This window comes from Chelonoidis abingdonii, chromosome 3, assembly GCF_003597395.2.
Source record: "Chelonoidis abingdonii isolate Lonesome George chromosome 3, CheloAbing_2.0, whole genome shotgun sequence".
Lineage (NCBI taxonomy): Eukaryota > Metazoa > Chordata > Testudines > Testudinidae > Chelonoidis > Chelonoidis abingdonii.
The window spans coordinates 174,239,138-174,253,199 of NC_133771.1; positions in this window are offsets into that span (position 1 = coordinate 174,239,138).

Sequence of the window (14,062 nt, forward strand, 5' to 3'; positions counted from 1 at the left end):
CAGCGCCCCCGGCCGATCCTCACCGAGGGCCGGGCCAGAAAACGACTGCGAGCGGGCCTAATAGATAGAAAATGGATATCAGTAATATGTGAGCACGTCTGCCACTCTGGGAGGGATGCTGGTGTTCAGCTACTAGAGAGACCGTCTACCAGCGAGCATGCAGTAAAACTAGGGTGAACATTGAAAGACAGGGCAAGAAGACGTTTTTTTTCCCTTTTTCTTTCGGGGACGGGGGTGAAGGGTGTAAGTGATGCATATACCCTGAATACACCTGGGAAAATGGTTTTTGACCCCTTCAAGGCATTGGGAGCTCAGCCCAGAGAATGCAAAGTGCTTTTTTTCGGAGACTGCGGGGACTGTGGAATAGCGGGAGTCCTCAGTACCCTGTCCTTCCTCCATGAGTGTCATCGTTGATCTTTGGCTTTCCGTTATGGGCTGATCACCAGGCATCCGGTGCCTGTGGACCTCTGTATACATAGCCTGGAGATTTTTTCAAATCTTTGCATTGTCGTCTTCTGTAATGTAGAGCCTCTGATAGAAAGATTGTCTGCCCATAACAGCGATCAGATCCCAGTACTCCCTGTAATGTCCATGCTGGACTCTTTTGTGATTGGATGACCATCCACTTGACTGTTCGAGAGCTCCATGCTGGGCAAACAGGAAATGAAATTCAAAAGTTCGCAAGGCTTTTCCTGTCTACCTGGCCAGTGCATCCGAGTTCAGATTGCTTTCCAGAGCGGTCACAATGGTGCACTGTGGGATACCACCCGGAGGTCAATACCGTCGATATGTGACCACACTAATTCTAATCCGACATGGTAGTACCGATTTCAGCGCTACTCCCATCGTCAGGGAGGAGTACAGAAATCAGTTTAAAGAGTCCTTTATATCGATATAAAGGGCCTCATTGTGTGGATGGGTGCAGGGTTAAATCGGTTTAATGCTGCTAAATTCGGTTTAAACGCGTAGTGTAGACCAGGCCTTAGGCAGCTAAGTCCCATTTTCAAAAGTGACTTAGGCATGCAGGAGCCTAAGTCTCATTGGAAGTCAGTGGGACTTAGACTCTTAATTGCTTATGTCATTTTTTAAAATGGGACTTAAGCTCCTAAATTGCATATGCACTTTTTGAAAATTGTCTCATCCTTTTTCTTTTTTATTTAAAATACATTTTTTTAAATTGACCAGTGCTGTAAGAGCTCCCTTGTCTGTATCTTTCTGATATTGTAAAGCTTTTTCACTCACTGTTTAGGTACACCAACACTGCTCATTTATGGTTCAGGGTACTTGGTATCACTCAAATAGCTCATGGGACTATTTTCTACCCTTTCAGCAGAGCAGACTCAGTGATCATACAGGCCTTGTCCCCCTGCAATCAGTATGATCTTGCGATCTTATTATCATAATTCAGTGACAGCATCTTTGGTTATAGCTGAAGTCATCAGAAAATCCCAAGAAACATATTCTATTAGTCATGAAATGTGATCAGTGAAGTATCATTAGGGGCTATCCATCTAGTTAACACTGGTAAGAGCTTTCATTTACAAGCTCTGGCTTTGCTGAAATAAGGGGAAATCCCTGTAAGCACATCTTGGAAATCTGCAAATCATTTACTGTGACTGGAAGTTACTCTAAGTGCCAAATTCTGCCCTGATTTACACCCCTTGCATCCACATTGATGTGGACAGGGCTTCACAGGTTGTCGGTCAGGGCATAAGTTGGCTCTAATTCTGTAGCCTGCTCAGAAGAAAACATAGAGCCAAGTTCTGCCCTTAATTACACATGTAAAACGCCACTTAAGTCAATGTGGTTGCATTGGTGTAACTGAGAATTGGACTCTAAGTCTGAATCGCAACGTAGCTGCAGAAAATGAATTATAAATAACATTTAAAACATGACTAGCAAGGGTTTGGTCATATGTACCCAACATTATACCAATGGAAGTGTGGCATGCATATAAAACTAGATGCATTTCAGTGAGCATTGCTGCCAGTCATGCCATAACAGAGAATTAGGTTTACTCACCCCTGCGTAGTACCGAGTTTACCGTGGCGCTGGGCCCAGAGTCAGAAGGTGCCCCAGCCAGCCCAATCCCCCAAACGGCTGAGCTGGCCAGAAAAGCTGCCCCTGCCCCTGCTCAGCCCTGCCCCAACTCTTCCCACTCTTGCTCCACCCCAGCCCTGCCCCCACTCCATCCCTTTCCCTGAGCAACGTCCTGGGGGACTGCAGCAGGGGTCGGGTGCACCTTGCACTCATTGGGCGGTGGGAAGTGGAGCAACTCGGCCCCAGCCCGCTTTGTGCTGCTGGTGAGTGCTGTGGGGTGGTTCCCCGCTACCCCCTGCCCAGTCTCAAGGCTGGAAGCCAGGGGAGCAGAGCGGAAACGGGCTGGAGCCAGGTCTCTCCACTTCCCGCTGCCCCATGAGTGTGGGGTTGGGCCTGCCCTGCAATCACTGGGCGGCAGGAAGTGGAGCGACCCAGACCCAGTCCGCACTGCTGGCTTGTGCTGGGGGTTTCCCTTCTACCCCACAAGCCTGGGGAGGAGATGGAGCAGTGGGGAAAGGGCATGGGATGGAGAAGAGAAGGGGATAAGGGAAGCAGGGGCCCAGCGTGCGGGTCCCCTTGGCAGCAGCTGGGGCTCCCCTGTTAAGCAGGCCCATCAAACCCTCTCCCTGACAAGCCCCCCGCCCCCGCATCTGTACCACCCCAATGAGCCCCCTCAGACACCCTCCCCACTGAGTCCCAACCACCTACACCTGGACCCCCCCACCCAAATGAACCCCACCACCCCTGCACCCAGTCCCAACCCCCGCTGAGCTCCAACCACTTTCACTTGGTCCCCCCTGCAGACTCTGATTGCCTTTGCATCCGGAACCTCCCTGTGCATCCAGATCCCCCATTGAACTGCCTGCACCCAGACTGCCCCATATGGAACCCTCTTACCCCCGTCTGGACCCCCCCACACACTAAGTCCCTCTGCACTTGGATCCTGCTGCCAGGCTGAGCCTCACTGCCCAAATCTGGTGTGCCTGGCGCAAACGGGGCTGGGCCCAAGGGTGTTTCTGTGGCAGGCATGTCCCTTGTGCTGTGCAGGGTCAAGTTCAGCCTCACTGCCAAGTCCCTGTCCCAGGGGGGCAGGGAAGGCTGCAGGGTATTCTCCCACCTCCATGCAACCAGTGGCCTGTGCTCCCCACTGCCATGGTGGAGCTTCCACATTTATTTAGTGTAAAAAAAAAATTGGAGAGTTTTAAAATATTATGCACAGAATTTGATGCAGAATTCCCTTTGGAATATGGAGTGCTGTACAGCTGTGCTGGTGGGACTGTGAAGGGGTGCTGGACAGTAAAGGATCTGTGGGTGTGAGAGCTGGGCAGGGGGTATGGTGTGCAGGGTGCTATGCAGTTGTAGTGGGAGGCCAGCAGGAGGAGTCTCTGGGCAGGGGGTGCTGGGCATACCAGGTCTGGGGGCATTGGGCTTAGGGATCTGTGGGGGAAGTCTCTGGGTAAGGGGGTTATGGGCATAAGGGCAGGGTACTGGGCAGGGGGGCAGCGTGGAAGGGGTATGCTGGCAGTGCAGGGCTGGGCAGGCCAGTGTGCGTCTAGCAGTTGTGGGTTTGTAAACAGTGCCCTTGTTCTGGGCTGAGAGGGGCCACTCCCGCTGAGCAGCATCTCATTGCCCCAGCTGGCCCCTTGCTCTGCGGACCGCCCCCCATCGCATGTCCTATTTCCCTAATGGGGGACCACAAATATGTCTGGCGCCGGGCCCACAAAAAGTTAATCTGACCCTGCCCCTGGGTGGTCATGTCTGGAGGATGAGAGCTGAGATCAGCCCAGTTTCTTCTGTGGGGATTTCTAACTGGCAAGTGGGTCCCCAGTTGACTGGAGGAGGAAAGTAGAACACTGTACGGCTGTCACTTCAACTGCCATGGAACATTCAGGCCCCAGCATTCCACCCAGAAAATTTTCAACTCCCCATGGAACTGCCACAGAACCTTCAGGCCGCAATGTTCCATCTGACATGACACCTCCCCATGTCTTTAGAACCTTTTGAGTGTTTTTTAAGAAGCAGGGCAGAGGGAAAGAATGTTGTCCACATTACCCCTTTTTTTCTTTTTGGCCTTTTATCTCTTTCCCTTGCTCTTCCTAGCTCCTGCTTTCTCATTATGGCCATGAATAAGGGACAAAGGGAATATGACTAATTCCACAGAGGTCTCTTCTATTCTGACAGACCTACATGAGTAATAAAAATATATGTAGTTTATATGCATATGTTATAGGAGTGGTATACATTTTTCAGATTGGTTTCATGTGAGCTCATATATTGATTCATATATGAACTATTATGAAAGCATCCCTTAACAGTTATTAGTCTACATTCATATTTGAAACATATGACATATCTATGTAGATTAAAAACAACTCCGTGTGTGCAAACATATGGAGAGAGAGAATTCATTAAGCAAAAATTCACATGACTTTCATTGCAACCTTTAGAACCTTTATACTGTTAGCTCTGTAAAGGTCAATGTTACAGAACTATTACATAGTTGACGAAAAATGTCTGCTTTGTGTTTTGGAAAATACTTCTGTGTCATTCCATTAGTTCTCATTATATCATGATTAAAAACGTGACTTCAAGGAGCACAGCCCAAAGCAAGGTATCCTGAGTTATAGTGTCATCTAGTGGCAACAGCTTGACAGAAAAGTGAAAGTGTTTCAGTTCAAAGTCTAGGGTTTTGAAATTACAATAAAAGAATCTGATTTTTACCTAAGTACCTGTTCCTGATGAACCAGAGCAAAACACACACACAGAGGCCTTAGTCCCACAATCTGATCAGTCTGGACCTTGTATCAGCACAGTCTCATTGAAAGCCTATGGCAATCAAAGTGCAGGACTGGTGACAAAGTTACTAAATTGTTGTCAGACAAAAATAGAAAACTCCTACATGCTTTTCCAATTTATTTGATTTGGCTTATAACTTTTGGAAACACTTTTGAGTTACAAAAAGTCAACTTTTACAAAATTGTCAAGCCTGTTAAAAGCAGCCAAGACCAATACTGCCTGAGCAGTTAGTCTGGGTGTCTGTTTAGTGTTGTTTTATAGTTAAGGGGCCAAATTCTGCTCTGATTTACCTCCTATGAAACAGTATACCATACTGATAAAAGTGAAAGGATCCCCCATGAATGATGCAAGGCTTGCAAGGATAAATTATTCAAGGTTTAATGCAACAGATATGCAAGGATCATGAGTGGTTAAAGACATTCTCGCACATTGCATTCATGATCCTTGCCTCTTTGCTTCCTGCACTTTACGGTATTTGGACTTTGCTGAATGATGTTGATGTCAGTGGAAATGCACAGGATGTAAAATCAGTGGCAAATTTGTTCCAACAAATTGTGCTATTGTTTGGGGGAGGGTAGTGCTTAGTTATTAAGGGAGAAGGCTGCTGTGAGCAAAGTGCATGAGATAGTTTCTGTTTCAGTTCTGCTCTGTTTGCAGGCCATCCACCAAGCAAGTGTCTGGTTGCAGCCTTTGAACTGTTCACAAGAGCTCATATAAGGACTGTTTGGTAAGAAATGTGTGGTTGAAATACCACATTTCATAGAAGGAGATGGTGAACGGAAACTGCACATTTGGGCTGTTGTCTGCTGTGTTTCTTATTCACCACAGTAGAAATGGTAAAATACTTCCACAGCTTTACATGATTCATGAAACGCTACTCTCAGATGAATGCCTATAGCTCTTGTTGAAGTCAATGGGAGATGCATCCACACTCTTAAAAGACTCTCAGAGTCACAGTTATTAGTATTTATTTTCAAGTAATCAAATTATATATCAGAAATAGATTATCCACTAAATATGAGTAAAAGACATGGGTTCATGAACCAAATTCTGCCCTCAATTATATGCCTGTTAAAAATCTGCCACTAATTTCACTCCCATCAAAGTCAGTCATTATAAGAGAGGGCGGAATTTGGCCCCTTATCATTAATACCAGCTATGAGAAGAACTAATTCAAGAATGTATTTTTCCCAGTATATTCTCCAATACTCCAGGAGGGTCCCAAGGATTTCTTATCTTTCCCTTCTTTATTCCTACTACCCTCATCCATATGCAGGATAGCTATTCTGATAGAAGAAGATGGCATGTGGTTTCTCAGGTCTATCAATGTCACTTCTGAATCAGCTAGAAAGGTCACTAGATGCAAGAAGCTCTTTCTCTTTCCTCCCACAGGATGCCTGTGCTGCCCAATGATTTATCTGAAGTGAGGGTAAACCAGGGAAATCCCCTCTTCTGAATGATCTGCTTCCTGGCTGTAAATGTTCATTTGTTTCCCGGCCCCAAAGGATATATTTTCCCCCATGTCATTTTTATATTTTTCTGTGGTTTGTATTGTCATTTGCTGATTATAACATGCCATTAATTTCTGTCCATTGACTTAAAATGTTGTATGGCATTTCTTCCTTTGCCCCTAAAGAATTTCACACAGGAATAACTGATACTACTGCTACAATGCTTCCCATATCTGCCAGCCCAGGAGATTAAGACCTAAACCAGGCCCAGTCTCAGATCCTGGTCCCAAATCTTTTAAGAAATCTTCCTGGGTCTCTCAGAAAGAGATGCTTGTAACAACCTGTCCTTGTCTTTCCCAGGTACAATAAAGCATCTTCTTTCACTTGATTAATCAAATAGAGTTTCATGACAATGGTGGTGAAAAGAAACTGGTTAGCTCAAGTTTATGAAAAGCTAATTACAGTTTTCTGACTCAGTGTTTAGTTTGAAACTGCATTTCTAGCTCAGTAGTTCTTGTTCACGTACCCATCTAAAATATTACCTATAGGAGATTGTGTCTAGAACAGTAAGAAGTTTCTTTTAGTAAGAAGATGGCAAAAGCCCCTGGAAGATCAGTTAAGCCTTGGAATCTCCAGATTAAAAAACCTCACCCAGAACCTGTTTAAGTCTGAGGTGCATTATTTGTCTTGATTTATTTTCTTAGCAGGGAGGTGAAGGAAGGGTGGTAGGAAGAGTATAGAATGTGTTTTCAAGACCCCAAAATCTTATCCTTTCTCCTACATGCTCCCTCAAGACCCTCAATCATAGTGATTTGTTTGTTTCTGTCTGGTGAGAAAACAATTATGTAGCAATCAGAGCTAGTCAAAAGAATGAAAAACTAGTTTAGTAAAAATATTTAAAGTTCTTTTCGGTTCAGAGGATATGGAAAAGACCCATTTTCATGACTTTTTCTTAATTGTTTTTCAAAACAGTTGTGAAAACCAAAAAATGTTATCAAACATTTTCAAAATGAAAATACTTTAATTGTCCTCCAAGCTGATTTCATCCATCTAAAATAAGACAACTATTTCTTGTACAATAAGCCCACTCAGTGGGTCACTAGAGAGAAATACAAGGCCCTCTCTGGTCCCCATCTGTAAAATGGGGATAGTAACACTCCTTTCTTCCACCGTTTGTCTCTCTATTCTACTTAAGTTATTAGCTCTTCAGAGTAGTGGCCTCTCACTATGTGTTTGTATGATGCCTTGTACACTAGGGCCTTGATTTCATTTGGAGTTTCTAGATGCTGTTGCAGGGTTGGGCAGACTTTTTGGTCTGAGGGCCACCTCAGGGTTCCAAAACTGTATGGTGGGCCAGGTAGGGAAGGTAGTGCCTCCCAAAACAGCCTGGTCCCCACTCCCTATCTGGCCCCTCCCACTTCCCGCCCCCTGACTGCCCCCCCTCAGAATCCCTAACCCATCCAATCCCCACTGCTCCTTGTCCCCTGACTGCCCGCTCCTGGGAACCCCTGCCCCTAACCACCCCCCCAGGACTCCACCCCCTATCCAACCCGCCCTGCTCCCTGTCCCCTGACTGGTCTGACCCCTATCCACACCCCCACCCCCGCACAGGCCCCCCGGGACTCCCATGCCAATCCAACCGCCCCCTGTTCCCTGTCCCCTGACTGCCCCCCGGGACCCTTATCCAACCCTCCCGCTCTCCACCCCCTTACCATGTCGCTCAGAGCACCAGGACTGGCAGCCATGCCACTCAGCTGGAGCTAGCCACGCCACCACACTGCCCAGCAGGAGCTCGCAGCCACACTGGCCAGAGCACTAGTGGCATGGCGAGCTGAGCCTGCAGGGGAGGGAGGACAGCAGGGGTAGGGCCAGGGGCTATCCTCCTCAGCCGGGAGCTCAAGTGCTGGGCAGGATGGTCCCATGAGCCATATGTGGCCTGCGGGCCATATAGTTTCCCCACCTCTGTGCTATTGTAATAATAAATAAAAGTTATAATAATACTTATTACTATATTATGTTATTAAGAATGTTGGGCCACATTTAATGGTGACTAAAATAGTGCATGCGTTTCTCATGGAGGGAAATTGGTCCTAAAATGAGTGTATGTGATAAAATGCAGTAACTTGAGCTGATTTGGTATGCAGTGGGTATGCAAAACAAGCCTAACAGATACTAAAGTGGAGGAAAGTTGGTAAAGAGGGGACATCAGCTAATGGGGGAGTGTAAGATACAGAGTGTGTGTTTAGGGAGAACTCTTCTACTGCTAGTCTCCTTTTAGGTACTTATCCTGCGGAGATGGCTGGTTACTAAACACTAATGGGGCTAATCTGCAACAATAATACTGCTAGCCACACTATGGGCACCATGTAGCGAGGCAGCATGCAGTAGCACCTGCTGCCACAGTGGGACTCCTGTTGGGGCTCTAGCAGCCTAGCTACCACTTGGGGGCAGCAGGCCCTTCTCATAGTGCCTGGCTGCAGGTCACTGAGAGGAAGGCACAGAAGAGGGAATGCAGGCCTCTCTGCAGGGGCTCCCTGCCATGTGAAGCCCCCACCCCCACCCCCGGTGTCCATGGGCTGAAGGCAGAGGCAGGGGAAGAAAAGGGCTGAGGGTGGGAATGAGCTTCTTGAGTCTGCAGAGTGGTCAGTGTGCTCTAAGTTGTGGTGGAGCATGTGGACAACAGTGCAGCGCTGATGGGGTGGAATGGTTAGAGGTTCTTCCCCCAGCGTGGGGAGGATAGGGTGGTGTGCATGGGGTTTGAGATGGAGGACAATGGGGAGATTCTGGGTTGAGTACAGGGGAGAATGGTGTATGTATCTGGGGAGAGATGGTAGACCACTACACCACAAAGGGAGAGTGGGGACCAGGATAAAACAGTAAAGGGTCACAGAGGGATAAATACTATTTTCTCCTACGCTGCTTTACTGAAAAGTGTCCCAGTTTTTCCTTTGGAAAGGCAGAGGGGTGGGTGCCCCATTCTCCTCCCACTTCCCCTCTCCTCTTCACTCTCATCTGCCACCAAAACAGTTCCTTGTGGCATCCGTGCTACAGTGTCCCTGGATTTGACTTTGAAAGTATGATTATCCTGCAGGGGAGGGCAGAACAGTGTGTTTGGAAGAAAATAAGGGCAACGTGCTACCTGCAGCCACATCACTTATTAACACCTGCCATTACTGTCTCTTATATCTCCACTTTCTGCCCCAAGGCATATAAATAACATTCATGTTGCAACCCAACAAATGGCAGATTTGTGCAGGTTACGCTTCCCTTTCTATGTGTTTATGAGCAATGTATAACCATCAGTCTGATCCCCATCGTTCATACTCAAGTAAGACCACTTAAGTCAATGGAATTACTAGGGTTGCCAGTTTTGGTTGGACATATTCCTGGAGGTCTCATCACATGACATAATCTTTAATTAAAGATAAATCTTTCGTTCCTGGAAACTCCAGGCCAACCCTGGAGGGTTGGCAATCCGAGGAATTACCCCGATTTACTCCAATCTGACTTCAGGATCAAGTCCAACATATAATTTACCCCACCATTTAGTCACCATTTAATTTGGCCCAGAGACTTCCAGGGGACCTGTGTGCTTACACCACTTCTGAATTTGGCCCGCTGTCTCCACTCTTGTCGTGGAGGCTGGGAGAACAAGAGACCAAGTTTCAGAGACTGAATCTAGCTCACCAGCACAGTGTAGTGCAGCGCAAACAACACAGACTCACCTGCCAGACTCAGATCTTTATTTTAATATTTTAGTTTGAAATCTGATTGCACCAACCACTGGAGTTATTTTTAAATGATTAATATTATGCATGATGGCTCATGCACATTTAACAGGTTTAGCTCTTAGAAGATTTATTATTCTAATATTTCACATCTCTGGCAATAATTCTGTGCTAATTGCCCAGACAATTTGTCACTTGGGGATTATAAATCAAAATATGACACTTTATGTTTTTTCAATTTACATATATTGAACATTCAATTAACCTGACATTACAGAGCACATGAGATATTCGGTGAATGTCCATTTTACTTGATTAATGTGGATTTATTACCATGACTTAGAGAAACAGAATTACCTTTTCATAAAGTTTGGGTAATCTGTCTTTCCATACAAGATGCTGCTATGATAGCCTAGGTGGTGTTATGAGAGCAACCTGATAAAATTAATGGGGTGCTTTTATACAGAAATAATTTTTAAAGGATTCTGGGCACAATACTCACCTCTCATTCCTTTAATAATACATGTACTCATCTATCTAAAATTAGAAATACTTTCTAATTTCCCAATTCTTGTTACTTAGCATTCAGATGCCATTTTAATATTGTTTCTTAACAATTTTTAACACTAATTTAGAAATTTTCATCTCCAAAAAGACTTCACAAACTTTAACTAGCCAACCCTCCTGTAGTCTGATTTTATGAACAAACTGAGGCACAGAAGTGACTGGACCAAGGCTGCCAACGTTAGAACTGGATCAGAGCAAAGTAGCATCTGGTCCTGTACTCAGACAATTGGGTTATGACTTTCTCTTAATTCTGATCTCATGTACACAAGGGCTTGTGCTTTTGGTGCTGATGGTCCTTGTTCTGAGACTGGTTCCAATGCTTTTGGAGTCTGTAGATATTCATGGCACACACAGGGTGTGGAATCACCAATGTGGCCTTTTAGTGACCGGTCCTTCAATTCATACAGACAAACTGGACAGTTCCAGTGGATTACAGTTTTCCATGATCTTGGAAAAAGTGAGGACAGCATTTGTTTCTTCGTCATTATTATTATTTTACTGGCATTAAAGTAGAATAAGCAATGGCAGAATTACATTATTAGCAATATCAGGTACAACTCAGAATTTTAAAAAAGATAGGACAGATTCTTACCAGAATAATAACTAGTGATGGCAACAACTGGCAGTTTTTAGTGGCATTATGTATATTTTTTCTTTTAATTTAATTCAGTGCATCAATGTCATGTGTAATGATGCAGACACAAGGTCTCAAAAGCTTATCAGGCATGTTGTGTACGGGCAGTCATGTCACCTCGCTGTATCTCAGTTACCCCATCTGTAAAATGGGGTACTGGAACTTATCCACTTTTATAAAACATTTTGAGATCTGTCGCACCTAAATAAAAGCAGACTGATTTTCAAAGGTTTTGAGTCCCAGCAGTTCCCATTGTCTTCATTAGGATTCATGGGTACTCAGGACTTTTGAAAATCAAATCACTTTTATTTAAGTGCCTAAGGCCCCAATTTAGGAAAGCACTTAAGCACATTTTTACCTGTAATTACATGCTCACATTCCATTGAAGTTAATAGGATTTAAACATATGCTTAAAGCTAAACACTTCCTTAAGTGATTTCCTGAGGAGGGATGGACATAAGCATGTGGTTAAGTGAATTGGAGTCTAAATAGGATTTAGGAGCTTGACTTCAGACACTGATCTGAACATTTTTGCCACTGGGACTACATAAATCACCTTACAGAAGGAGTTAGGTCTAGAACCTTTGAAGTTCATCTTTAAGAACACAGGCCTTTCCCACTCCTTTAGTAGTAGCAGAGAGCTCCTTTAGTAACAGGTTCTATTTTCAGAGTGGTAGCTGTGTTAGTCTGTATCAGCAAAAAGAATGAGGAGTGTTTGTGGCACCTTAGAGACTAACAAATTTCTATCTGTAGGACAGTCACATCACTCTCACTGACACACACAAAGTTACCTAGCTACTCATGGGAACAGGACTCTGAGGCAATGTCAGAAATGCCAGACTTAAACTGAATGTCTTCCCAGAAGCCAGTTCACTGTCTATGTGCTTGTGGAAGAAAAGACTTAGAGGCTTCCAGCTGATATACTAGAGAAGAATCTCATCTCCCATTTGGCATCAGTGAGCTTTCAGAGTGAAGGAGCCAGCTATAATAGTGGCCAAACTGTCCTCTTTTTGCTTAACATAAACTCTGGTTCATCATGTTGGTGCTTCTGCGACTCAGAGATGGTTGTAGGTGCCTTGAGTACCTAGGCAAAGATGAAATTTGTACCTCCTCATATCCCAGTCATTCCCTGCTCCGTTTCTCTCATAGCCCTACCCACCGAGTCACCTGTGTCATTTTTTCTCCAAGTCATTGGTCTCTGTTTCCTACCTAGTTATCTGTGACAGGAACCTTTCATTCCCAAACGCATCCCAGAATCTTTCCATTGACTGTAATGGTACCACTGCAACCAGTGCAGCCGGATGCTGGGGCTCACCTGAGACCCAAAGGAGCCTGCTGCTCATATGTAAACAGGATGCAAGGATCATAGGTGTTGAGTTCTATGAGCCCGTGGTGCCTGGGCACCAAGAATATTCCAGCAATGTTTGAGGCTGGGTCTCTCTCCTGGCCCTGTCTGCTGCTCCCAGGCGCTCCCCACCACATGTCCCCTGGGCGATTTCTAATGACCTGGACCCTCACCCCGCACTGGCAGTGCAGCGGAGCTGAGCGGCTTCCTGACTGCTCACTCTTCATGGCTGCTGGCCCCTCCCTGTGGCCCCAGGGTGGGGTGGGTCGGTTCTGTGTCCACATGTGCTGCTCCCACCCCAAGCGCCCCTGCGGCTAATAGGAAGCTGTGGCGCAGTGCCTGGGGGTAGCAGCGCGCGAAGGACCCCCGGCCCACTCTGCCTAGGAGCCCCAGGTAAGCGCTGCACCCCCCACCCCTTCCTACACACCTCCTCCCACCCCCAAACTCCCTCCCAGAGCCTGCACCCCCCTTCCCACACACCCCTTCTCATCCCCAAACTCCCTCCCAGAGCCTGCACCCCCTCCTATCCCCATACTACCAGAGCCTGCACCACCCCCCCAGCCCACACACCCCCTCCCGCCCCCAAACTCCATCCCAGAGTCTGCACCCCTCACGCCCTCCTGCACCCCCACTTCCTGCCCCAGCCTGGAGCCTGCACCCAGCATCCAAACTCCATCCCATAGCCTGCACCCCCTCCCTCCACACCTCCTCCCATCCCCAAACTCCCTCCCAGAGCCTGCACCCCCACCTCAGCCCAGAGCCTGCACCCAGACTCTGTCCCAGAGTCTGCACCCCTCACCCCCTCCCACACCCTTGCCCCAGCCCAGAGCCTGCACCCAGCACCCAAACTCCAACCCAGAGCCTGCACCCCAGACCCCCTCCCCCACCCAAACTTCCTCCCAGAGCCTAACCTCTCACCCCTTCTGCACCCAAACTCCCTCCCAAAGCATGCACCCTGCACCCCAGTCCCCTGCCCCTGCCCAGGGCCTGACTCCAGTCCTCCTCCCCCGACCCAAACTCCCTCCCAGAGCCTTAGGCAGGTGTGGGGCGGGCAGAGTTTGGCAGGGACAGGCTCTGGCATTCTGGGCATCACCAAAATTTCTACAAACCTGCAACCCCTGGGCAGGATAACACATTTCTGGGGACGGGGAGGATACTGGGTGCACAGAAGCTCCACAGACAGTGATGTTCAGAACTGTCCTTCCTTATGGTATCTGGCTGTGGCTATTCCAGTGGTGGCCCAGTGCACCTTTAGACCTGGTGCTATAGACAGCCATTTACGTAGCCTATGCTTAAAGCTTCTGCTGCTGATACTGTGGAAGTGATAGGGAGAATGTGGGGGTTTGGCTGCAGTGCGGAGAGGGGAGAAGAGGAAGAGCAAAGGAAGAACTGAAGAGAAGGAACTGCTTTTTTTGCAAGGGAATTGAAAGTTCATTTGCTGGAGATACGTATGTTTAGTTTAGTTTATTGTTAGGAAGGACTATTTTCACACCCTCATCTT